The sequence below is a fragment of the Triturus cristatus genome, chromosome 1_1 (genome assembly GCF_964204655.1).
Source record: "Triturus cristatus chromosome 1_1, aTriCri1.1, whole genome shotgun sequence".
Taxonomy (NCBI): domain Eukaryota; kingdom Metazoa; phylum Chordata; class Amphibia; order Caudata; family Salamandridae; genus Triturus; species Triturus cristatus.
In genome coordinates, this window is record NC_140579.1 from 1,280,639,119 (window position 1) to 1,280,663,125 (window position 24,007).

Consider the following 24,007-nt stretch of genomic DNA (forward strand, 5'->3'; position numbering starts at 1 on the left):
CTGCACTAGAGACACAGAATCAGGTCAGCAGAGCTGCTCTAGAGCTAGAGAACCAGGTAAGCAGAGCTGCTCTAGAGCCAGAGAACCAGGTCAGCAGAGCCGCACGAGAGCCAGAGAACCAGGTCAGCAGAGCTGCTCCAGAGCCTGAGAACCAGGTCAGCAGAGCTGCCGTAGAGCTATAGAATTAGGTTAGCTGAGCCGCTGCGGAGCAAGAGAACCAGGTCAGCAGAGCTGCACCAGAGCCAGAGAATCAGGTCAGCAGAGCTGCTTTAGAGCTAAAGAACCAGGTCAGCAGAGCTGGCCTAGAGACCGAGAACCAGGTCAGCAGAGCAACACTAGAGCCAGAGAACCAGGTCAGCAGAGCTGCCCTAAAGCCAGAGAACCATGTCAGCAGAGCTGTTCTAGAGCCAGAGAACCAGGTCAATAGAGCTGCACTAGAGACAGAGAATCAGATCAGCAAAGCTGCTCTAGAGCCAGAGAACCAGTTCAGCAGAGCTGCTCTAGAGCTAGAGAACCAGGTCAGCAGAGCTGCCCTAGAGCCTGAGAACCAGGTCAGCAGAGCCCCACTGGAGCCTGAGAACAAGGTCAGCAGAGCTGCTGTATTGCCTGAACTATGTCAACAGTGCTGCTCTAGAACCAGACAACCAGGTCAGCAGAGCTGCTCTAGAGCCAGAGAACCTGGTCAGCAGAGCCGCACTGGAGCCTGAGAACCAGGTCAGCAGAGCTGCTCTAGAGCCTGAGAACCAGGTCAGCAGAGCTGCTGTAGAGCCAGCGAACCAGGTAAGCAGAGCTGCTGTAGAGCCAGCGAACCAGGTCAGCAGAGCCGCACTAGAGCCAGAGAATCATGTCAGCAGAGCCTCTCTAGAGCCAGAGAACCAGGCCAGCAGAGCTGCTTTATAGCCAGAGAACCAGGCCAGCAGAGCTGATTTATAGCCAGAGAACCAGGTCAGCAGAGCTGCTCTAGAGCCTGAGAACCAGGTCAGCAGAGCTGCCGTAGAGCTAGAGAATCAGGTTAGCTGAGCCGCTGCGGAGCAAGAGAACCAGGTCAGCAGAGCCGCGCCAGAGAATCAGGTCAGCAGAGCTGCTGTAGAGCCTGAGAACCAGGTCAGCAGAGCTGCTCTAGAGCCAGAGAACCAGGTCAGCAGAGCTGCTCTAGAGCAGGAGAACCAGGTCAGCAGAGCTGCTCTAGAGTCAGAGAACCAGGTCAGCAGAGCTGCTCTAGAGCCAGAGAACCAGGTTAGCAGAGCTGCCCTAGAGCCTGATAACTAGATCAGCAGAGCTTCTCTAGAGCCAAACAACCAGGTAAGCTGAGCTGCTCTAGAGCCAAAGAACCAGGTCAGCAAAGCTGCTCTAGAGCCAGAGAACCAGGTCAGCAGAGCTGCTCTAGAGCCAGAGAACCAGGTTAGCAGAGTCGCTCTAGAGCCAGAGAACCAGGTCAGCAGAGCTGCTGTAGAGCCAGAGAACCAGGTCAGCAGAGCCGCACTAGAGCCCGAGAACCAGGTCAGCAGAGCTGCTCTAGAGCCTGAGAACCAGGTCAGCAGAGCTGCTCTAGAGCTAGAGAACCAGGTCAGCAGAGCTGCTGTAGAGCCAGAGAACCAGGTCAGCAGAGCTGCTGTAGAGCCAGAGAACCGGGTCAGCAGAGCTGACCTAGAGCCTGAGAACCAGGTCAGCAGAGCCGCACGAGAGCCAGAGAACCAGGTCAGCAGAGCTGCTCCAGAGCCTGAGAACCAGGTCAGCAGAGCTGCCGTAGAGCTAGAGAATTAGGTTAGCTGAGCCGCTGCGGAGCAAGAGAACCAGGTCAGCAGAGCTGCACCAGAGCCAGAGAATCAGGTCAGCAGAGCTGCTTTAGAGCCAAAGAACCAGGTCAGCAGAGCTGCCCTAGAGCCGGAGAACCAGGTCAGCAGAGCCGCACTAGAGCCTGAGAACCAGGTCAGCAGAGCCGCACTAGAGCCTGAGAACCAGGTCAGCAGAGCCGCACTAGAGCCTGAGAACCAGGTCAGCAGAGCCGCACTAGAGCCTGAGAACCAGGTCAGCAGAGCTGCCGTCGAGCTAGAGAACCAGGTCAGCTGAGCCGCTGCGGAGCAAGAGAACCAGGTCAGCAGAGCCGCACTAAAGCCAGAGAATCATGTCAGCAGAGCCTCTCTAGAGCCAGAGAACCAGGCCAGCAGAGCTGCTTTATAGCCAGAGAACCAGGCCAGCAGAGCTGCTTTATAGCCAGAGAACCAGGTCAGCAGAGCTGTTCTAGAGCCAGAGAACCAGGGCAGTAGAGCTGCACTAGAGACAGAGAATCAGGTCAGCAGAGCTGCTCTAGAGCCAGAGAACCAGTTCAGCAGAGCTGCTCTAGAGCTAGAGAACCAGGTAAGCAGAGCTACTGTAGAGCCAGAGAACCAGGTAAGCAGAGCTGCTGTAGAGCCAGAGAACCAGGTCAGCAGAACTGCTCTTGAGCCAGAGAACCAGATCAGCAGAGCCGCTCTACAGCCAGAGAACCAGGTCAGCAGACCCAAAGAAACAGATTAGCAAGCTGCTGTAGAGCCTGAGAACCAGGTCAGCAGAGCCCTAGTAGAGCCAGAGAGCCAGGTCAGCAGAGCTGCCGTAGAGCTAGAGAATCAGGTTAGCTGAGCCGCTGCGGAGCAAGAGAACCAGGTCAGCAGAGCCACGCCAGAGAATCAGGTCAGCAGAGCTGCTGTAGAGCCTGAGAACCAGGTCAGCAGAGCTGCTCTAGAGCCAGAGAACCAGGTCAGCAGAGCTGCTCTAGAGCAGGAGAACCAGGTCAGCAGAGCTGCTCTAGAGCCAGAGAACCAGGTCAGCAGAGCTGCTCTAGAGCCAGAGAACCAGGCCAGCAGAGCTGCCGTAGAGCTAGAGAATTAGGTCAGCAGAGCCGCACTAGAGCCCGAGAACCAGGTCAGCAGAGCTGCTCTAGAGCCTGAGAACCAGGTCAGCAGAGCTGCTCTAGAGCTAGAGAACCAGGTCAGCAGAGCTGCTGTAGAGCCAGAGAACCAGGTCAGCAGAGCCGCACTAGAGCCCGAGAACCAGGTCAGCAGAGCTGCTCTAGAGCCTGAGAACCAGGTCAGCAGAGCTGCACCAGAGCCAGAGAATCAGGTCAGCAGAGCTGCTTTAGAGCCAAAGAACCAGGTCAGCAGAGCTGGCCTAGAGACCGAGAACCAGGTCAGCAGAGCAACACTAGAGCCAGAGAACCAGTTCAGCAGAGCTGCTTTAGAGCCAAAGAACCAGGTCAGCAGAGCTGGCCTAGAGACCGAGAATCAGGTCAGCAAAGCTGCTCTAGAGCCAGAGAACCAGTTCAGCAGAGCTGCTCTAGAGCTAGAGAACCAGGTCAGCAGAGCTGCCCTAGAGCCTGAGAACCAGGTCAGCAGAGCCGCACTGGAGCCTGAGAACAAGGTCAGCAGAGCTGCTGTATTGCCTGAACTAGGTCAACAGTGCTGCTGTAGAACCAGACAACCAGGTCAGCAGAGCTGCCCTAGAGCCTGAGAACCAGGTCAGCAGAGCCGCACTAGAGCCTGAGAATCAGGTCAGCAGAGCCGCACTAGAGCCTGAGAACCAGGTCAGCAGAGCTGCTCTAGAGCCAGAGAACCAGTTCAGCAGAGCTGCTCTAGAGCTAGAGAACCATGTCAGCAGAGCTGTTCTAGAGCCAGAGAACCTGGTCAGCAGAGCCGCACTGGAGCCTGAGAACAAGGTCAGCAGAGCAGCTGTATTGCCTGAACTATGTCAACAGAGCTGCTCTAGAACCAGACAACCAGGTCAGCAGAGCTGCCCTAGAGCCTGAGAACCAGGTCAGCAGAGCCGCACTAGAGCCTGAGAACCAGGTCAGCAGAGCCGCACTAGAGCCTGAGAACCAGGTCAGCAGAGCTGCTCTAGAGCCTGAGAACCAGGTCAGCAGAGCTGCCGTCGAGCTAGAGAACCAGGTCAGCTGAGCCGCCGCGGAGCAAGAGAACCAGGTCAGCAGAGCCGCACTAAAGCCAGAGAACCAGGCCAGCAGAGCTGCTTTATAGCCAGAGAACCAGGCCAGCAGAGCTGCTTTATAGCCAGAGAACCAGGTCAGCAGAGCTGTTGTAGAGCCAGAGAACCAGGGCAGTAGAGCTGCACTAGAGACAGAGAATCAGGTCAGCAGAGCTGCTCTAGAGCCAGAGAACCAGTTCAGCAGAGCTGCTCTAGAGCTAGAGAACCAGGTAAGCAGAGCTACTGTAGAGCCAGAGAACCAGGTAAGCAGAGCTGCTGTAGAGCCAGAGAAACAGGTAAGCAGAGCTGCTCTTGAGCCAGAGAAGCAGGTCAGCAGAGCTGCTGTAGAGCCAGAGAACCAGATCAGCAGAGCCGCTCTACAGCCAGAGAACCAGGTCAGCAGACCCAAAGAAACAGATTAGCAAGCTGCTGTAGAGCCTGAGAACCAGGTCAGCAGAGCCCTAGTAGAGCCAGAGAGCCAGGTCAGCAGAGCTGCCGTAGAGCTAGAGAATCAGGTTAGCTGAGCCGCTGCGGAGCAAGAGAACCAGGTCAGCAGAGCCGCGCCAGAGAATCAGGTCAGCAGAGCTGCTGTAGAGCCTGAGAACCAGGTCAGCAGAGCTGCTCTAGAGCCAGAGAACCAGGTCAGCAGAGCTGCTCTAGAGCAGGAGAACCAGGTCAGCAGAGCTGCTCTAGAGCCAGAGAACCAGGTCAGCAGAGCTGCTCTAGAGCCAGAGAACCAGGTCAGCAGAGCTGCTCTAGAGCCTGAGAACCAGGTCAGCAGAGCTGCTCTAGAGCTAGAGAACCAGGTCAGCAGAGCTGCTGTAGAGCCAGAGAACCAGGTCAGCAGAGCTGCTGTAGAGCCAGAGAACCGGGTCAGCAGAGCTGACCTAGAGCCTGAGAACCAGGTCAGCAGAGCCGCACGAGAGCCAGAGAACCAGGTCAGCAGAGCTGCTCCAGAGCCTGAGAACCAGGTCAGCAGAGCTGCCGTAGAGCTAGAGAATTAGGTTAGCTGAGCCGCTGCGGAGCAAGAGAACCAGGTCAGCAGAGCTGCACCAGAGCCAGAGAATCAGGTCAGCAGAGCTGCTTTAGAGCCAAAGAACCAGGTCAGCAGAGCTGGCCTAGAGACCGAGAACCAGGTCAGCAGAGCAACACTAGAGCCAGAGAACCAGGTCAGCAGAGCTGCCCTAAAGCCAGAGAACCATGTCAGCAGAGCTGTTCTAGAGCCAGAGAACCAGGTCAATAGAGCTGCACTAGAGACAGAGAATCAGGTCAGCAAAGCTGCTCTAGAGCCAGAGAACCAGTTCAGCAGAGCTGCTCTAGAGCTAGAGAACCAGGTCAGCAGAGCTGCCCTAGAGCCTGAGAACCAGGTCAGCAGAGCCGCACTGGAGCCTGAGAACAAGGTCAGCAGAGCTGCTGTATTGCCTGAACTATGTCGACAGTGCTGCTCTAGAACCAGACAACCAGGTCAGCAGAGCTGCCCTAGAGCCTGAGAACCAGGTCAGCAGAGCCGCACTAGAGCCTGAGAATCAGGTCAGCAGAGCCGCACTAGAGCCTGAGAACCAGGTCAGCAGAGCTGCTCTAGAGCCAGAGAACCTGGTCAGCAGAGCCGCACTGGAGCCTGAGAACCAGGTCAGCAGAGCTGCTCTAGAGTCTGAGAACCAGGTCAGCAGAGCTGCTGTAGAGCCAGCGAACCAGGTAAGCAGAGCTGCTGTAGAGCCAGCGAACCAGGTCAGCAGAGCCGCACTAGAGCCAGAGAATCATGTCAGCAGAGCCTCTCTAGAGCCAGAGAACCAGGCCAGCAGAGCTGCTTTATAGCCAGAGAACCAGGCCAGCAGAGCTGATTTATAGCCAGAGAACCAGGTCAGCAGAGCTGCTCTAGAGCCTGAGAACCAGGTCAGCAGAGCTGCCGTAGAGCTAGAGAATCAGGTTAGCTGAGCCGCTGCGGAGCAAGAGAACCAGGTCAGCAGAGCCGCGCCAGAGAATCAGGTCAGCAGAGCTGCTGTAGAGCCTGAGAACCAGGTCAGCAGAGCTGCTCTAGAGCCAGAGAACCAGGTCAGCAGAGCTGCTCTAGAGCAGGAGAACCAGGTCAGCAGAGCTGCTCTAGAGCCAGAGAACCAGGTCAGCAGAGCTGCTCTAGAGCCAGAGAACCAGGTTAGCAGAGCTGCCCTAGAGCCTGATAACTAGATCAGCAGAGCTTCTCTAGAGCCAAACAACCAGGTAAGCTGAGCTGCTCTAGAGCCAAAGAACCAGGTCAGCAAAGCTGCTCTAGAGCCAGAGAACCAGGTCAGCAGAGCTGCTCTAGAGCCAGAGAACCAGGTTAGCAGAGTCGCTCTAGAGACAGAGAACCAGGTCAGCAGAGCTGCTGTAGAGCCAGAGAACCAGGTCAGCAGAGCCGCACTAGAGCCCGAGAACCAGGTCAGCAGAGCTGCTCTAGAGCCTGAGAACCAGGTCAGCAGAGCTGCTCTAGAGCTAGAGAACCAGGTCAGCAGAGCTGCTGTAGAGCCAGAGAACCAGGTCAGCAGAGCTGCTGAAGAGCCAGAGAACCGGGTCAGCAGAGCTGACCTAGAGCCTGAGAACCAGGTCAGCAGAGCCGCACGAGAGCCAGAGAACCAGGTCAGCAGAGCTGCTCCAGAGCCTGAGAACCAGGTCAGCAGAGCTGCCGTAGAGCTAGAGAATTAGGTTAGCTGAGCCGCTGCGGAGCAAGAGAACCAGGTCAGCAGAGCTGCACCAGAGCCAGAGAATCAGGTCAGCAGAGCTGCTTTAGAGCCAAAGAACCAGGTCAGCAGAGCTGGCCTAGAGACCGAGAACCAGGTCAGCAGAGCAACACTAGAGCCAGAGAACCAGGTCAGCAGAGCTGCCCTAAAGCCAGAGAACCATGTCAGCAGAGCTGTTCTAGAGCCAGAGAACCAGGTCAATAGAGCTGCACTAGAGACAGAGAATCAGGTCAGCAAAGCTGCTCTAGAGCCAGAGAACCAGTTCAGCAGAGCTGCTCTAGAGCTAGAGAACCAGGTCAGCAGAGCTGCCCTAGAGCCTGAGAACCAGGTCAGCAGAGCCGCACTGGAGCCTGAGAACAAGGTCAGCAGAGCTGCTGTATTGCCTGAACTATGTCAACAGTGCTGCTCTAGAACCAGACAACCAGGTCAGCAGAGCTGCCCTAGAGCCTGAGAACCAGGTCAGCAGAGCCGCACTAGAGCCTGAGAATCAGGTCAGCAGAGCCGCACTAGAGCCTGAGAACCAGGTCAGCAGAGCTGCTCTAGAGCCAGAGAACCAGTTCAGCAGAGCTGCTCTAGAGCTAGAGAACCATGTCAGCAGAGCTGTTCTAGAGCCAGAGAACCTGGTCAGCAGAGCCGCACTGGAGCCTGAGAACCAGGTCAGCAGAGCCGCACTAGAGCCTGAGAACCAGGTCAGCAGAGCTGCTCTAGATCCTGAGAACCAGGTCAGCAGAGCTGCAGTCGAGCTAGAGAACCAGGTCAGCTGAGCCGCCGCGGAGCAAGAGAACCAGGTCAGCAGAACCGCACTAAAGCCAGAGAATCATGTCAGCAGAGCCTCTCTAGAGCCAGAGAACAAGGTCAGCAGAGCTGCTGTATTGCCTGAACTATGTCAACAGAGCTGCTCTAGAACCAGACAACCAGGTCAGCAGAGCTGCCCTAGAGTCTGAGAACCAGGTCAGCAGAGCCGCACTAGAGCCTGAGAACCAGGTCAGCAGAGCCGCACTAGAGCCTGAGAACCAGGTCAGCAGAGCTGCTCTAGAGCCTGAGAACCAGGTCAGCAGAGCTGCCGTCGAGCTAGAGAACCAGGTCAGCTGAGCCGCCGCGGAGCAAGAGAACCAGGTCAGCAGAGCCGCACTAAAACCAGAGAATCATGTCAGCAGAGCCTCTCTAGAGCCAGAGAACCAGGCCAGCAGAGCTGCTTTATAGACAGAGAACCAGGCCAGCAGAGCTGCTTTATAGCCAGAGAACCAGGTCAGCAGAGCTGTTCTAGAGCCAGAGAACCAGGGCAGTAGAGCTGCACTAGAGACAGAGAATCAGGTCAGCAGAGCTGCTCTAGAGCCAGAGAACCAGTTCAGCAGAGCTGCTCTAGAGCTAGAGAACCAGGTAAGCAGAGCTACTGTAGAGCCAGAGAACCAGGTAAGCAGAGCTGCTGTAGAGCCAGAGAAACAGGTAAGCAGAGCTGCTCTTGAGCCAGAGAACCAGGTCAGCAGAGCTGCTGTAGAGCCAGAGAACCAGATCAGCAGAGCCGCTCTACAGCCAGAGAACCAGGTCAGCAGACCCAAAGAAACAGATTAGCAAGCTGCTGTAGAGCCTGAGAACCAGGTCAGCAGAGCCCTAGTAGAGCCAGAGAGCCAGGTCAGCAGAGCTGCCGTAGAGCTAGAGAACCAGGTCAGCTGAGCCGCCGCGGAGCAAGAGAACCAGGTCAGCAGAGCCGCACTAAAACCAGAGAATCATGTCAGCAGAGCCTCTCTAGAGCCAGAGAACCAGGCCAGCAGAGCTGCTTTATAGACAGAGAACCAGGCCAGCAGAGCTGCTTTATAGCCAGAGAACCAGGTCAGCAGAGCTGTTCTAGAGCCAGAGAACCAGGGCAGTAGAGCTGCACTAGAGACAGAGAATCAGGTCAGCAGAGCTGCTCTAGAGCCAGAGAACCAGTTCAGCAGAGCTGCTCTAGAGCTAGAGAACCAGGTAAGCAGAGCTACTGTAGAGCCAGAGAACCAGGTAAGCAGAGCTGCTGTAGAGCCAGAGAAACAGGTAAGCAGAGCTGCTCTTGAGCCAGAGAACCAGGTCAGCAGAGCTGCTGTAGAGCCAGAGAACCAGATCAGCAGAGCCGCTCTACAGCCAGAGAACCAGGTCAGCAGACCCAAAGAAACAGATTAGCAAGCTGCTGTAGAGCCAGAGAACCAGGTCAGCAGAGCTGCTCTAGAGCCTGAGAACCAGGTCAGCAGAGCTGCCGTAGAGCTAGAGAATCAGGTTAGCTGAGCCGCGCCAGAGAATCAGGTCAGCAGAGCTGCTGTAGAGCCTGAGAACCAGGTCAGCAGAGCTGCTCTAGAGCCAGAGAACCAGGTCAGCAGAGCTGCTCTAGAGCAGGAGAACCAGGTCAGCAGAGCTGCTCTAGAGCCAGAGAACCAGGTCAGCAGAGCTGCTCTAGAGCCAGAGAACCAGGTCAGCAGTGCTGCTCTAGAGCCAGAGAACCAGGTTAGCAGAGCTGCCCTAGAGCCTGATAACTAGATCAGCAGAGCTTCTCTAGAGCCAAACAACCAGGTAAGCTGAGCTGCTCTAGAGCCAAAGAACCAGGTCAGCAAAGCTGCTCTAGAGCCAGAGAACCAGGTCAGCAGAGCTGCTCTAGAGCCAGAGAACCAGGTTAGCAGAGTCGCTCTAGAGCTAGAGAACCAGGTCAGCAGAGCTGCTGTAGAGCCAGAGAACCAGGTCAGCAGAGCCGCACTAGAGCCCGAGAACCAGGTCAGCAGAGCTGCTCTAGAGCCTGAGAACCAGGTCAGCAGAGCTGCTCTAGAGCTAGAGAACCAGGTCAGCAGAGCTGCTGTAGAGCCAGAGAACCAGGTCAGCAGAGCTGCTGTAGAGCCAGAGAACCGGGTCAGCAGAGCTGACCTAGAGCCTGAGAACCAGGTCAGCAGAGCCGCACGAGAGCCAGAGAACCAGGTCAGCAGAGCTGCTCCAGAGCCTGAGAACCAGGTCAGCAGAGCTGCCGTAGAGCTAGAGAATTAGGTTAGCTGAGCCGCTGCGGAGCAAGAGAACCAGGTCAGCAGAGCTGCACCAGAGCCAGAGAATCAGGTCAGCAGAGCTGCTTTAGAGCCAAAGAACCAGGTAAGCAGAGCTGGCCTAGAGACCGAGAACCAGGTCAGCAGAGCAACACTAGAGCCAGAGAACCAGGTCAGCAGAGCTGCCCTAAAGCCAGAGAACCATGTCAGCAGAGCTGTTCTAGAGCCAGAGAACCAGGTCAGCAGAGCTGCTCTAGAGCAGGAGAACCAGGTCAGCAGAGCTGCTCTAGAGCCAGAGAACCAGGTCAGCAGAGCTGCTCTAGAGCCAGAGAACCAGGTTAGCAGAGCTGCCCTAGAGCCTGATAACTAGATCAGCAGAGCTTCTCTAGAGCCAAACAACCAGGTAAGCTGAGCTGCTCTAGAGCCAAAGAACCAGGTCAGCAAAGCTGCTCTAGAGCCAGAGAACCAGGTCAGCAGAGCTGCTCTAGAGCCAGAGAACCAGGTTAGCAGAGCTGCTCTAGAGCTAGAGAACCAGGTCAGCAGAGCTGCCCTAGAGCCTGAGAACCAGGTCAGCAGAGCCGCACTGGAGCCTGAGAACAAGGTCAGCAGAGCTGCTGTATTGCCTGAACTATGTCAACAGAGCTGCTCTAGAACCAGACAACCAGGTCAGCAGAGCTGCCCTAGAGCCTGAGAACCAGGTCAGCAGAGCCGCACTAGAGCCTGAGAATCAGGTCAGCAGAGCCGCACTAGAGCCTGAGAACCAGGTCAGCAGAGCTGCTCTAGAGCCAGAGAACCAGTTCAGCAGAGCTGCTCTAGAGCTAGAGAACCATGTCAGCAGAGCTGTTCTAGAGCCAGAGAACCTGGTCAGCAGAGCCGCACTGGAGCCTGAGAACAAGGTCAGCAGAGCTGCTGTATTGCCTGAACTATGTCAACAGAGCTGCTCTAGAACCAGACAACCAGGTCAGCAGAGCTGCCCTAGAGCCTGAGAACCAGGTCAGCAGAGCCGCACTAGAGCCTGAGAACCAGGTCAGCAGAGCTGCTCTAGAGCCTGAGAACCAGGTCAACAGAGCTGCCGTCGAGCTAGAGAACCAGGTCAGCTGAGCCGCTGCGGAGCAAGAGAACCAGGTCAGCAGAGCCGCACTAAAGCCAGAGAATCATGTCAGCAGAGCCTCTCTAGAGCCAGAGAACCAGGCCAGCAGAGCTGCTTTATAGCCAGAGAACCAGGCCAGCAGAGCTGCTTTATAGCCAGAGAACCAGGTCAGCAGAGCTGTTCTAGAGCCAGAGAACCAGGGCAGTAGAGCTGCACTAGAGACAGAGAATCAGGTCAGCAGAGCTGCTCTAGAGCCAGAGAACCAGTTCAGCAGAGCTGCTCTAGAGCTAGAGAACCAGGTAAGCAGAGCTACTGTAGAGCCAGAGAACCAGGTAAGCAGAGCTGCTGTAGAGCCAGAGAAACAGGTAAGCAGAGCTGCTCTTGAGCCAGAGAACCAGGTCAGCAGAGCTGCTGTAGAGCCAGAGAACCAGATCAGCAGAGCCGCTCTACAGCCAGAGAACCAGGTCAGCAGACCCAAAGAAACAGATTAGCAAGCTGCTGTAGAGCCTGAGAACCAGGTCAGCAGAGCCCTAGTAGAGCCAGAGAGCCAGGTCAGCAGAGCTGCCGTAGAGCTAGAGAATCAGGTTAGCTGAGCCGCTGCGGAGCAAGAGAACCAGGTAAGCAGAGCCGCGCCAGAGAATCAGGTCAGCAGAGCTGCTGTAGAGCCAGAGAACCAGGTCAGCAGAGCTGCTGTAGAGCCAGAGAACCAGGTCAGCAGAGCTGCTCTAAAGCCTGAGAAACAGGTCAGCAGAGCCGCTGCGGAGCAAGAGAACCAGGTCAGCAGAGCTGCTCTAGAGCAAGAGAAGCAAGTCAGCAGAGCTGCTCTAGAGCATGAGAACCAGGTCAGCAGAGCTGCTGGAGAGCCATAGAACCAGGTGAGCAGAGTCGCTCTAGAGCCAGAGAACCAGGTCAGCAGAGCTGCTCTAGAGCCAGAGCACCAGGTCAGCAGAGCCGCTTTAGAGCCAGAGACCCAGGTCAGCAGTTCTGCTGTAGAGCCAGAGAACCAGGTCAGCAGAGCTGCTCTAGAGACTGAGAACCAGGACAGCAGAGCCGCTCTAGAGCCAGAGAACCAGGTCAGCAGAGCTGAACTAGAGCCTGAGAACCAGGTCAGCAGAGCGGTTGTAGGGCCAGAGAATCTGGTTAGCAGTTCTGCTGTATAGCCAGAGAACTGGTCAGCAGAACCGCCCTACAGCCAGAGAACCAGGTCAGCAGAGCCAAAGAAACAGATTAGCAAGCTGCTGTAGAGCCTGAGAACCAGGTCAGCAGAGCCTTAGTAGAGCCAGAGAACCAGGTAGGCAGAGCTGCTCTAGAGCCAGAGAACCAGGTAAGCAGAGCTGCTCTAGAGCCAGAGAACCAGGTCAGTAGAGCTGCTGCAGAGCCATAGAACAAGGTCAGCAGTCCTGCTGTAGAGCCAAGGAACCAGGTCAGCAGAGCCGCTCTAGAGCCCGAGAACCAGGTCAGCAGAGCTGCTCTAGAGCCCGAGAACCAGGTCAGCAGAGCTGCTGTAAAGCCCGAGAACCAGGTCAGCAGAGCCGAACTAGAGCCTAAGAACCAGGTCAGCAGAGCTATAGTAGGGCCAGAGAACCTGGTAAGCAGTTCTGCTGTATAGTCAGAGAACTGGTCGGCAGAGCCACTCTTGAGCCAGACAACCAGGTCAGCAGAGCCAAAGAACCAGATTAGCAAGCTGCTCTAGAGCCAGAGAAACAGGTCAGCAGAGCTGCTCTAGAGCCTGAGAACCAGGTCAGCAGAGCTGCTCTACAGCCAGAGAACCAGGTCACCAGAGCTGCTCTAGAGCCAGACAACCAGGTCAGCAGAGCTGCTCTAGAGCCAGAGAACCAGGTAAGCAGAGCTGCTCTTGAGCCAGAGAACCAGGTCAGCAGAGCTGCTGTTGAGCCAGAGAACCAGGTAAGCAGAGCTGCTGTAGAGCCAGAGAACCAGGTAAGCAGAGCTGCTCTAGAGCCAAAGAACCAGGTCAGCAGAGCCGCTTTAGAGCCAGAGAACCAGGTCAGCAGAGCTGCTCTAGAGATAAAGGACAAGGTCAGCAGAGCTGATCTAGAGCCAGAGCACCAGGTCAGCAGAGCCGCTTTAGAGCCAGAGAACCAGGTCAGCAGAGCTGCTGTAGAGCCAGAGAACCAGGTCAGCAGAGCCGCACTAGAGCCCGAGAACCAGGTCAGCAGAGCTGCTCTAGAGCCTGAGAACCAGGTCAGCAGAGCTGCTCTAGAGCCAGAGAACCAGGTCAGCAGAGCTGCTGTAGAGCCAGAGAACCAGGTCAGCAGAGCTGCTGTAGAGCCAGAGAACCGGATCAGCAGAGCTGCTGTAGAGCCAGAGAACCGGATCAGCAGAGCTGACAGAGCCTGAGAACCAGGTCAGCAGAGCTGCTCTAGAGCCAGAGAACCAGGTCAGCAGAGCTGCTGTATTGCCAGAGAACCAGGTCAGCAGAGCTGCTGTAGAGCCAGAGAACCGGGTCAGCAGAGCTGACCTAGAGCCTGAGAACCAGGTCAGCAGAGCTGCATGAGAGCCAGAGAACCAGGTCAGCAGAGCTGCTCCAGAGCCTGAGAACCAGGTCAGCAGAGCTGCCGTAGAGCTAGAGAATTAGGTTAGCTGAGCCGCTGCGGAGCAAGAGAACCAGGTCAGCAGAGCTGCTTTAGAGCCAAAGAACCAGGTCAGCAGAGCTGCTTTAGAGCCAAAGAACCAGGTCAGCAGAGCTGGCCTAGAGCCAGAGAACCAGGTCAGCAGAGCTGCCCTAAAGCCTGAGAACCAGGTCAGCAGTCCTTCTGTAGAGCCAGAGAACCATGTCAGCAGAGCTGTTCTAGAGCCAGCGAACCAGGTAGGCAGAGCTGCTGTAGAGCCAGAGAACCAGGTCAGCAGAGCTGCTGTAGAGCCAGAGAACCGGGTCAGCAGAGCCGCACCAGAGCCAGATAATCAGGTCAGCAGAGCTGCTTTAGAGCCAAAGAACCAGGTCAGCAGAGCTGAATTAGAGCCAAAGAACCAGGTCAGCAGAGCTGGCCTAGAGACCGAGAACCAGGTCAGCAGAGCAACACTAGAGCCAGAGAACCAGGTCAGCAGAGCTGCCCTAAAGCTTGAGAACCAGGTCAGCAGTCCTGCTGTAGAGCCAGAGAACCAGGTCAATAGAGCTGCACTAGAGACAGAGAATCAGGTCAGCAGAGCTGCTCTAGAGCCAGAGAACCAGTTCAGCAGAGCTGCTCTAGAGCTAGAGAACCAGGTCAGCAGAGCTGCCCTAGAGCCAGAGAACCTGGTCAGCAGAGCCGCACTGGAGCCTGAGAACAAGGTCAGCAGAGCTGCTGTATTGCCTGAACTAAGTCAACAGAGCTGCTCTAGAACCAGACAACCAGGTCAGCAGAGCTGCCCTAGAGCCTGAGAACCAGGTCAGCAGAGCCGCACTAGAGCCTGAGAACCAGGTCAGCTGAGACGCACTAGAGCCTGAGAACCAGGTCAGCAGAGCTGCTCTAGAGCCTGAGAACCAGATCAGCAGAGCTGCCGTCGAGCTAGAGAACCAGGTCAGCTGAGCCGCTGCGGAGCAAGAGAACCAGGTCAGCAGAGCCGCACTAAAGCCAGAGAATCATGTCAGCAGAGCCTCTCTAGAGCCAGAGAACCAGACCAGCAGAGCTGCTTTATAGCCAGAGAACCAGGCCAGCAGAGCTGCTTTATAGCCAGAGAACCAGGTCAGCAGAGCTGCCCTAAAGCCTGAGAACCAAGTCAGCAGTCCTGCTGTAGAGCCAGAGAACCAGGTCAGCAGAGCTGTTCTAGAGCCAGAGAACCTGGTCAGCAGAGCCGCGCTGGAGCCTGAGAACAAGGTCAGCAGAGCTGCTCTAGAGCCTGAGAACCAGGTCAGCAGAGCTGCTGTAGAGCCAGCGAACCAGGTAAGCAGAGCTGCTGTAGAGCCAGAGAACCAGGTCAGCAGAGCCTCTCTAGATCCAGAGAACCAGGCCAGCAGAGCTGCTTTATAGCCAGAGAACCAGGCCAGCAGAGCTGCTTTATAGCCAGAGAACCAGGTCAGCAGAGCTGCTGTAGTGCCTGAACTATGTCAGCAGAGCTGCTCTAGAACCAGGTCAGCAGAGCTGCTCTAAAGCCAAGGAACCAGGTCAGCAGAGCCGAACTAGAGCCTAAGAACCAGGCCAGCAGAGCTATAGTAGGGCCAGAGAACCTGGTTAGCAGTTCTGCTGTATAGCCAGAGAACTGGTCGGCAGAGCCACTTTTGAGCCAGACAACCAGGTCAGCCGAGCCAAAGAACCAGATTAGCAAGCTGCTCTAGAGCCAGAGAACCAGGTCAGCAGAGCTGCTCTAGAGCCAGAGAACCAGGTAAGCAGAGCTGCTCTTGAGCCAGAGAACCAGGTCAGCAGAGCTGCTGTAGAGCCTGAGAACCAGGTCAGCAGAGCTGCTGTAGAGCCAGAGAACCGGGTCAGCAGAGCCGCACCAGAGCCAGAGAACCAGGTCAGCAGAGCTGCTGTAGAGCCTGAGAACCAGGTCAGCAGAGCTGCTGTAGAGCCAGAGAACCGGGTCAGCAGAGCCGCACCAGAGCCAGAGAACCAGGTCAGCAGAGCTGCTGTAGAGCCTGAGAACCAGGTCAGCAGAGCTGCTCTAGAGCCAGAGAACCAGGTAAGCAGAGCTGCTCTTGAGCCAGAGAACCAGGTCAGCAGAGCTGCTGTAGAGCCAGAGAACCAGGCCAGCAGAGCTGCTTTATAGCCAGAGAACCAGGCCAGCAGAGCTGCTTTATAGCCAGAGAACCAGGTCAGCAGAGCTGCTCTAGCGCCTGAGAACCAGGTCAGCAGAGCTGCTGTCGAGCTAGAGAACCAGGTCAGCTGAGCCGCTGCGGAGCAAGAGAACCAGGTCAGCTGAGCCGCACTAGAGCCAGAGAATCATGTCAGCAGAGCCTCTCTAGAGCCAGAGAACCAGGCCAGCAGAGCTGCTTTATAGCCAGAGAACCAGGCCAGCAGAGCTGCTTTATAGCCAGAGAACCAGGTCAGCAGAGCTGCTGTAGAGCCAGAGAACCAGGTCAGCAGAGCTGCTCTAGAGACAGAGAACCAAGTCAGCAGAGCTGCTGTAGAGCCAGAGAACCAGGTCAGCAGAGCCGCTCTAGAGCCAGAGAACCAGGTCAGCAAAGCTGAACTAGAGCCTGAGAACCAGGTCAGCAGAGCTGTTGTAGGGCCAGAGAACCAGGTCAGCAAAGCTGAACTAGAGCCTGAGAACCAGGTCAGCAGAGCTGTTGTAGGGCCAGATAACCCAGTTAGCAGTTCTGCTGTATAGCCAGAGAACTGTTCAGCAGAGCCGCTCTAGAGCCAGGTCAGCAGAGCCAAAGAAACAGATTAGCAAGCTGCTGTAGAGCCTGAGAACCAGGTGAGCATAGCCTTAGTAGAGCCAGGTCAGCAGAGCTGCTGTAGAGCCTGAGAACCAGGTCGGCAGAGCTGCTGTAGAGCCTGAGAACCAGGTCAGCAGAGCTGCTGTAGAGCCAGAGAACCGGGTCAGCAGAGCCGCACCAGAGCCAGATAATCAGGTCAGCAGAGGTGCTTTAGAGCCAAAGAACCAGGTCAGCAGAGCTGCTTTAGAGCCAAAGAACCAGGTCAGCAGAGCTGGCCTAGAGACCGAGAACCAGGTCAGCAGAGCAACACTAGAGCCAGAGAACCAGGTCAGCAGAGCTGCCCTAAAGCTTGAGAACCAGGTCAGCAGTCCTGCTGTAGAGCCAGAGAACCATGTCAGCAGAGCTGTTCTAGAGCCAGAGAACCAGGTCAATAGAGCTGCACTAGAGACAGAGAATCAGGTCAGCAGAGCTGCTCTAGAGCCAGAGAACCAGTTCAGCAGAGCTGCTCTAGAGCTAGAGAACCAGGTCAGCAGAGCTGCCCTAGAGCCAGAGAACCTGGTCAGCAGAGCCGCACTGGAGCCTGAGAACAAGGTCAGCAGAGCTGCTGTATTGCCTGAACTAAGTCAACAGAGCTGCTCTAGAACCAGACAACCAGGTCAGCAGAGCTGCCCTAGAGCCTGAGAACCAGGTCAGCAGAGCCGCACTAGAGCCTGAGAACCAGGTCAGCTGAGACGCACTAGAGCCTGAGAACCAGGTCAGCAGAGCTGCTCTAGAGCCTGAGAACCAGGTCAGCAGAGCTGCCGTCGAGCTAGAGAACCAGGTCAGCTGAGCCGCTGCGGAGCAAGAGAACCAGGTCAGCAGAGCCGCACTAAAGCCAGAGAATCATGTCAGCAGAGCCTCTCTAGAGCCAGAGAACCAGACCAGCAGAGCTGCTTTATAGCCAGAGAACCAGGCCAGCAGAGCTGCTTTATAGCCAGAGAACCAGGTCAGCAGAGCTGCCCTAAAGCCTGAGAACCAGGTCAGCAGTCCTGCTGTAGAGCCAGAGAACCAGGTCACCAGAGCTGTTCTAGAGCCAGAGAACCTGGTCAGCAGAGCCGCGCTGGAGCCTGAGAACAAGGTCAGCAGAGCTGCTCTAGAGCCTGAGAACCAGGTCAGCAGAGCTGCTGTAGAGCCAGCGAACCAGGTAAGCAGAGCTGCTGTAGAGCCAGAGAACCAGGTCAGCAGAGCCTCTCTAGATCCAGAGAACCAGGCCAGCAGAGCTGCTTTATAGCCAGAGAACCAGGCCAGCAGAGCTGCTTTATAGCCAGAGAACCAGGTCAGCAGAGCTGCTGTAGTGCCTGAACTATGTCAGCAGAGCTGCTCTAGAACCAGGTCAGCAGAGCTGCTCTAAAGCCAAGGAACCAGGTCAGCAGAGCCGAACTAGAGCCTAAGAACCAGGCCAGCAGAGCTATAGTAGGGCCAGAGAACCTGGTTAGCAGTTCTGCTGTATAGCCAGAGAACTGGTCGGCAGAGCCACTTTTGAGCCAGACAACCAGGTCAGCAGAGCCAAAGAACCAGATTAGCAAGCTGCTCTAGAGCCAGAGAACCAGGTCAGCAGAGCTGCTCTAGAGCCAGAGAACCAGGTAAGCAGAGCTGCTCTTGAGCCAGAGAACCAGGTCAGCAGAGCTGCTGTAGAGCCTGAGAACCAGGTCAGCAGAGCTGCTGTAGAGCCAGAGAACCGGGTCAGCAGAGCCGCACCAGAGCCAGATAATCAGGTCAGCAGAGGTGCTTTAGAGCCAAAGAACCAGGTCAGCAGAGCTGCTTTAGAGCCAAAGAACCAGGTCAGCAGAGCTGGCCTAGAGACCGAGAACCAGGTCAGCAGAGCAACACTAGAGCCAGAGAACCAGGTCAGCAGAGCTGCCCTAAAGCTTGAGAACCAGGTCAGCAGTCCTGCTGTAGAGCCAGAGAACCATGTCAGCAGAGCTGTTCTAGAGCCAGAGAACCAGGTCAATAGAGCTGCACTAGAGACAGAGAATCAGGTCAGCAGAGCTGCTCTAGAGCCAGAGAACCAGTTCAGCAGAGCTGCTCTAGAGCTAGAGAACCAGGTCAGCAGAGCTGCCCTAGAGCCAGAGAACCTGGTCAGCAGAGCCGCAGTGGAGCCTGAGAACAAGGTCAGCAGAGCTGCTGTATTGCCTGAACTAAGTCAACAGAGCTGCTCTAGAACCAGACAACCAGGTCAGCAGAGCTGCCCTAGAGCCTGAGAACCAGGTCAGCAGAGCCGCACTAGAGCCTGAGAACCAGGTCAGCTGAGACGCACTAGAGCCTGAGAACCAGGTCAGCAGAGCTGCTCTAGAGCCTGAGAACCAGGTCAGCAGAGCTGCCGTCGAGCTAGAGAACCAGGTCAGCTGAGCCGCTGCGGAGCAAGAGAACCAGGTCAGCAGAGCCGCACTAAAGCCAGAGAATCATGTCAGCAGAGCCTCTCTAGAGCCAGAGAACCAGGCCAGCAGAGCTGCTTAAAGCCAGAGAACCAGGCGAGCAGAGCTGCTTTATAGCCAGAGAACCAGGTCAGCAGAGCTGTTCTAAAGCCTGAGAACCAGGTCAGCAGTCCTGCTGTAGAGCCAGAGAACCAGGTCAGCAGAGCTGTTCTAGAGCCAGAGAACCTGGTCAGCAGAGCCGCGCTGGAGCCTGAGAACAAGGTCAGCAGAGCTGCTCTAGAGCCTGAGAACCAGGTCAGCAGAGCTGCTGTAGAGCCAGCGAACCAGGTAAGCAGAGCTGCTGTAGAGTCAGAGAACCAGGTCAGCAGAGCCTCTCTAGATCCAGAGAACCAGGCCAGCAGAGCTGCTTTATAGCCAGAGAACCAGGCCAGCAGAGCTGCTTTATAGCCAGAGAACCAGGTCAGCAGAGCTGCTGTAGTGCCTGAACTATGTCAGCAGAGCTGCTCTAGAACCAGGTCAGCAGAGCTGCTCTAAAGCCAAGGAACCAGGTCAGCAGAGCCGAACTAGAGCCTAAGAACCAGGCCAGCAGAGCTATAGTAGGGCCAGAGAACCTGGTTAGCAGTTCTGCTGTATAGCCAGAGAACTGGTCGGCAGAGCCACTTTTGAGCCAGACAACCAGGTCAGCAGAGCCAAAGAACCAGATTAGCAAGCTGCTCTAGAGCCAGAGAACCAGGTCAGCAGAGCTGCTCTAGAGCCAGAGAACCAGGTAAGCAGAGCTGCTCTTGAGCCAGAGAACCAGGTCAGCAGAGCTGCTGTAGAGCCTGAGAACCAGGTCAGCAGAGCTGCTCTAGAGCCAACCAGGTAAGCAGAGCTGCTGTAGAGCCAGAGAACCAGGTCAGCAGAGCCGCACTAGAGCCAGAGAATCATGTCAGCAGAGCCTCTCTAGATCCAGAGAACCAGGCCAGCAGAGCTGCTTTATAGCCAGAGAACCAGGCCAGCAGAGCTGCTTTATAGCCAGAGAACCAGGCCAGCAGAGCTGCTTTATAGCCACAGAACCAGGTCAGCAGAGCTGCTGTAGTGCCTGAACTATGTCAGCAGAGCTGCTCTAGAACCAGGTCAGCAGAGCCGCTTTAGAGCCTGAGAACCAGGTCAGCAGAACCGCTTTAGAGCCAGAGAACCAGGTCAGCAGAGCTGCTCTAGAGCAGGAGAACCAGGTCAGCAGAGCTGCTGTAGAGCCAGAGAACCTGGTCAGCAGAGCCGCTCTAGAGCCAGAGAACCAGGTCAGCAGAGCCGAACTAGAGCCTAAGAACCAGGCCAGCAGAGCTTTAGTAGGGCCAGAGAACCTGGTTAGCAGTTCTGCTGTATAGCCAGAGAACTAGTCGGCAGAGCCACTATTGAGCCAGACAACCAGGTCAGCAGAGCCAAAGAACCAGATTAGCAAACTGCTCTAGAGCCAGAGAAACAGGTCAGCAGAGCTGCTCTAGAGCCATTGAACCAGATCAGCAGAGCTGCTCTAAAGCCTGAGAACCAGGTCAGCAGAGCTGCTCTACAGCCAGAGAACCAGGTCAGCAGAGCTGCCCTAAAGCCTGAGAACCAGGTCAGCAGTCCTGCTGTAGAGCCAGAGAATCAGGTCAGCAGAGCTGCTCTAGAGCCAGAGAACCAGTTCAGCAGAGCTGCTCTAGAGCTAGAGAACCAGGTCAGCAGAGCTGCACTAGAGCCAGAGAACCTGGTCAGCAGAGCCGCACTGGAGCCTGAGAACAAGGTCAGCAGAGCTGCTGTATTGCCTGAACTATGTCAACAGAGCTGCTCTAGAACCAGACAACGAGGTCAGCAGAGCTGCCCTAGAGCCTGAGAACCAGGTCAGCAGAGCCGCACTAGAGCCGGAGAACCAGGTCAGCAGAGCCGCACTAGAGCCTGAGAACCAGGTCAGCAGAGCCGCACTAGAGCCTGAGAACCAGGTCAGCAGAGCCGCACTAGAGCCTGAGAACCAGGTCAGCAGAGCTGCTCTAGAGCCTGAGACCCAGGTCAGCAGAGCTGCCGTCGAGCTAGAGAAGCAGGTCAGCTGAGCCGCTGCGGAGCAAGAGAACCAGGTCAGCAGAGCCGCACTAGAGCCAGAGAATCATGTCAGCAGAGCCTCTCTAGAGCCAGAGAACCAGGCCAGCAGAGCTGCTTTATAGCCAGAGAACCAGGCCAGCAGAGCTGCTTTATAGCCAGAGAACCAGGTCAGCAGAGCTGCTCTAGCGCCTGAGAACCAGGTCAGCAGAGCTGCTGTCGAGCTAGAGAACCAGGTCAGCTGAGCCGCTGCGGAGCAAGAGAACCAGGTCAGCTGAGCCGCACTAGAGCCAGAGAATCATGTCAGCAGAGCCTCTCTAGAGCCAGAGAACCAGGCCAGCAGAGCTGCTTTATAGCCAGAGAACCAGGCCAGCAGAGCTGCTTTATAGCCAGAGAACCAGGTCAGCAGAGCTGTTGAAGAGCCAGAGAACCAGGTCAGCAGAGCTGCTGTAGAGCCAGAGAACCAGGTCAGCAGAGCTGCTCTAGAGACAGAGAACCAAGTCAGCAGAGCTGCTGTAGAGCCAGAGAACCAGGTCAGCAGAGCCGCTCTAGAGCCAGAGAACCAGGTCAGCAAAGCTGAACTAGAGCCTGAGAACCAGGTCAGCAGAGCTGTTGTAGGGCCAGAGAACCAGGTCAGCAAAGCTGAACTAGAGCCTGAGAACCAGGTCAGCAGAGCTGTTGTAGGGCCAGATAACCCAGTTAGCAGTTCTGCTGTATAGCCAGAGAACTGTTCAGCAGAGCCGCTCTAGAGCCAGGTCAGCAGAGCCAAAGAAACAGATTAGCAAGCTGCTGTAGAGCCTGAGAACCAGGTGAGCATAGCCTTAGTAGAGCCAGGTCAGCAGAGCTGCTGTAGAGCCTGAGAACCAGGTCGGCAGAGCTGCTGTAGAGCCTGAGAACCAGGTCAGCAGAGCCGCATGAGAGCCAGAGAACCAGGTCAGCAGAGCAGCTCTAGAGCCAGAGAACCAGGTCAGCAGAGCTGCTCTAGAGCCAGAGAACCAGGTCAGCAGAGCTGCCGTAGTGCTAGAGAATCAGGTTAGCTGAGCCGCTGCGGAGCAAGAGAACCAGGTCAGCAGAGCTGCTCTAGAGCCAGAGAACCAGGTCAGTAGAGCTGCACTAGAGACAGAGAATCAGGTCAGCAGAGCTGCTCTAGAGCCAGAGAACCAGGTCAGTAGAGCTGCACTAGAGACAGAGAATCAGGTCAGCAGAGCTGCTCTAGAGCCAGAGAACCAGTTCAGCAGAGCTGCTCTAGTGCTAGAGAACCAGGTAAGCAGAGCTGCTCTAGAGCCAGAGAACCAGGTCAGCAGAGCTTCCCTAGAGCCAGAGAACCTGGTCAGCAGAGCCGCACTGGAGCCTGAGAACAAGGTCAGCAGAGCTGCTGTAGAGCCAGCGAACCAGGTAAGCAGAGCTGCTGTAGAGCCAGAGAACCAGGTCAGCAGAGCCGCACTAGAGCCAGAGAATCATGTCAGCAGAGCCTCTCTAGATCCAGAGAACCAGGCCAGCAGAACTGCTTTATAGCCAGAGAACCAGGTCAGCAGAGCTGCTGTAGTGCCTGAACTATGTCAGCAGAGCTGGTCTAGAACCAGTTCAGCAGAGCTGCTCTAAAGCCAAAGAACCAGGTCAGCAGAGCCAAACAGATTAGCAAGCTGCTGTAGAGCCTGAGAACCAGGTGTGCACAGCCTTAGTAGAGCCAAAGAGCCAGGTCAGCAGAGCTGCTGTAGAGCCAGAGAACCAGGTAAGCAGAGCTGCTGTAGAGCCTGAGAACCAGGTAAGCAGAGCTGCACGAGAGCCAGAGAACCAGGTCATCAGAGCTGCTCTAGAGCCTGAGAACCAGGTCAGCAGAGCTGCCGTAGGGCTAGAGAATCAGGTTAGCTGAGCCGCAGCGGAGCAAGAGAACCAGGTCAGCAGAGCTGCTCTAGAGCCAGAGAACCGGGTCAGCAGAGCTGGTCTAGAGACAGAGAATCAGGTCAGCAGAGCTGCCCTAAAGCCTGAGAACCAGGTCAGCAGTCCTGCTGTAGAGCCAGAGAACCAGGTCAGCAGAGCTGTTCTAGAGCCAGAGAACCAGGTCAGTAGAGCTGCACTAGAGCCAGAGAACCTGGTCAGCAGAGCTGCTCTATAGCCAGAGAACCAGTTCAGCAGAGCTGCTCTAGTGCTAGAGAACCTGGTAAGCAGAGCTGCTCTAGAGCCAGAGAACCAGGTCAGTAGAGTTGCCCTAGAGCCAGAGAACCTGGTCAGCAGAGCCGCACTGGAGCCTGAGAACAAGGTCAGCAGAGCTGCTCTAGAGCCTGAGAACCAGGTCAGCAGAGCTGCTGTAGAGCCAGCGAACCCGGTAAGCAGAGCTGCTGTAGAGCCAGCGAACCAGGTCAGCAGAGCCGCACTAGAGCCAGAGAATCATGTCAGCAGAGCCTCTCTAGATCCAGAGAACCGGGCCAGCAGAGCTGCTTTATAGCCAGAGAACCAGGCCAGCAGAGCTGCTTTATAGCCAGAGAACCAGGTCAGCAGAGCTGCTGTAGTGCCTGAACTATGTCAGCAGAGCTGCTCTAGAACCAGTTCAGCAGAGCTGCTCTAAAGCCAAAGAACCAGGTCAGCAGAGCTGTTGTAGAGCGAGAGAACCTGGTCAGCAGAGCCGCTCTAGAGCCAGAGAACCAGTTCAGCAGAGCCGAACTAGAGCCTAAGAACCAGGTCAGCAGAGCTATAGTAGGGCCAGAGAACCTGGTTAGCAAGCTGCTCTAGAGCCAGAGACACAGGTCAGCAGAGCTGCTCTAGAGCCATTGAACCAGGTCAGCAGAGCTGCTCTAGAGCCTGAGAACCAGGTCAGCAGAGCTGCTCTAGAGCCAGAGAACCAGGTCAGCCGAGCTGCTGTTGAGCCAGAGAACCAGGTAAGCAGAGCTGCTGTAGAGCCAGAGAATCAGGTAAGCAGAGCTGCTCTTGAGCCAGAGAACCAGGTCAGCAGAGCTGCTGTAGAGCAAGAGAACCAGATCAGCAGAGCCGCTCTACAGCCAGAGAACCAGGTCAGCAGAGCCAAAGAAACAGATTAGCAAGCCGCTGTAGAGCCAGAGAACCAGGTCAGCAGAGCCTTAGTAGAGCCAGAGAGCCAGGTCAGCAGAGCTGCTGTAGAGCCTGAGAACCAGGTCAGCAGAGCTGCTCTAGAGCCAGGGAACCAGGTCAGCAGAGCTGCTCTAGAGCCAGAGAACCAGGTCAGCAGAGCTGCTCTAGAGCCAGAGAACCAGGTCAGCAGAGCTGCTCTAGAGCCAGAGAACCAGGTTAGCAGAGCTGCCGTAGAGCTAGAGAATCAGGTTAGCTTAGCCGCTGCGGAGCAAGAGAACCAGGTCAGCAGAGCCGCACCAGAGCCAGAGAATCAGGTCAGCAGAGCTGTTTTAGAGCCAAAGAACCAGGTCAGCAGAACTGCTCTAGAGCCAGAGAACCGGGTCAGCAGAGCTGGCCTAGAGACAGAGAACCAGGTCAGCAGAGCAACA

General features: G+C 56.0%; 1 protein-coding gene across 12 annotated transcripts in view; it reads right to left on the reverse strand.

The window, feature by feature from the left end:
* Positions 1-24,007, reverse strand: part of LOC146871964 (KAT8 regulatory NSL complex subunit 1-like) — a 1,874,485-nt gene that overhangs the window by 514,461 nt on the left and 1,336,017 nt on the right. The gene's annotated exons all lie outside the window — the stretch shown is intronic.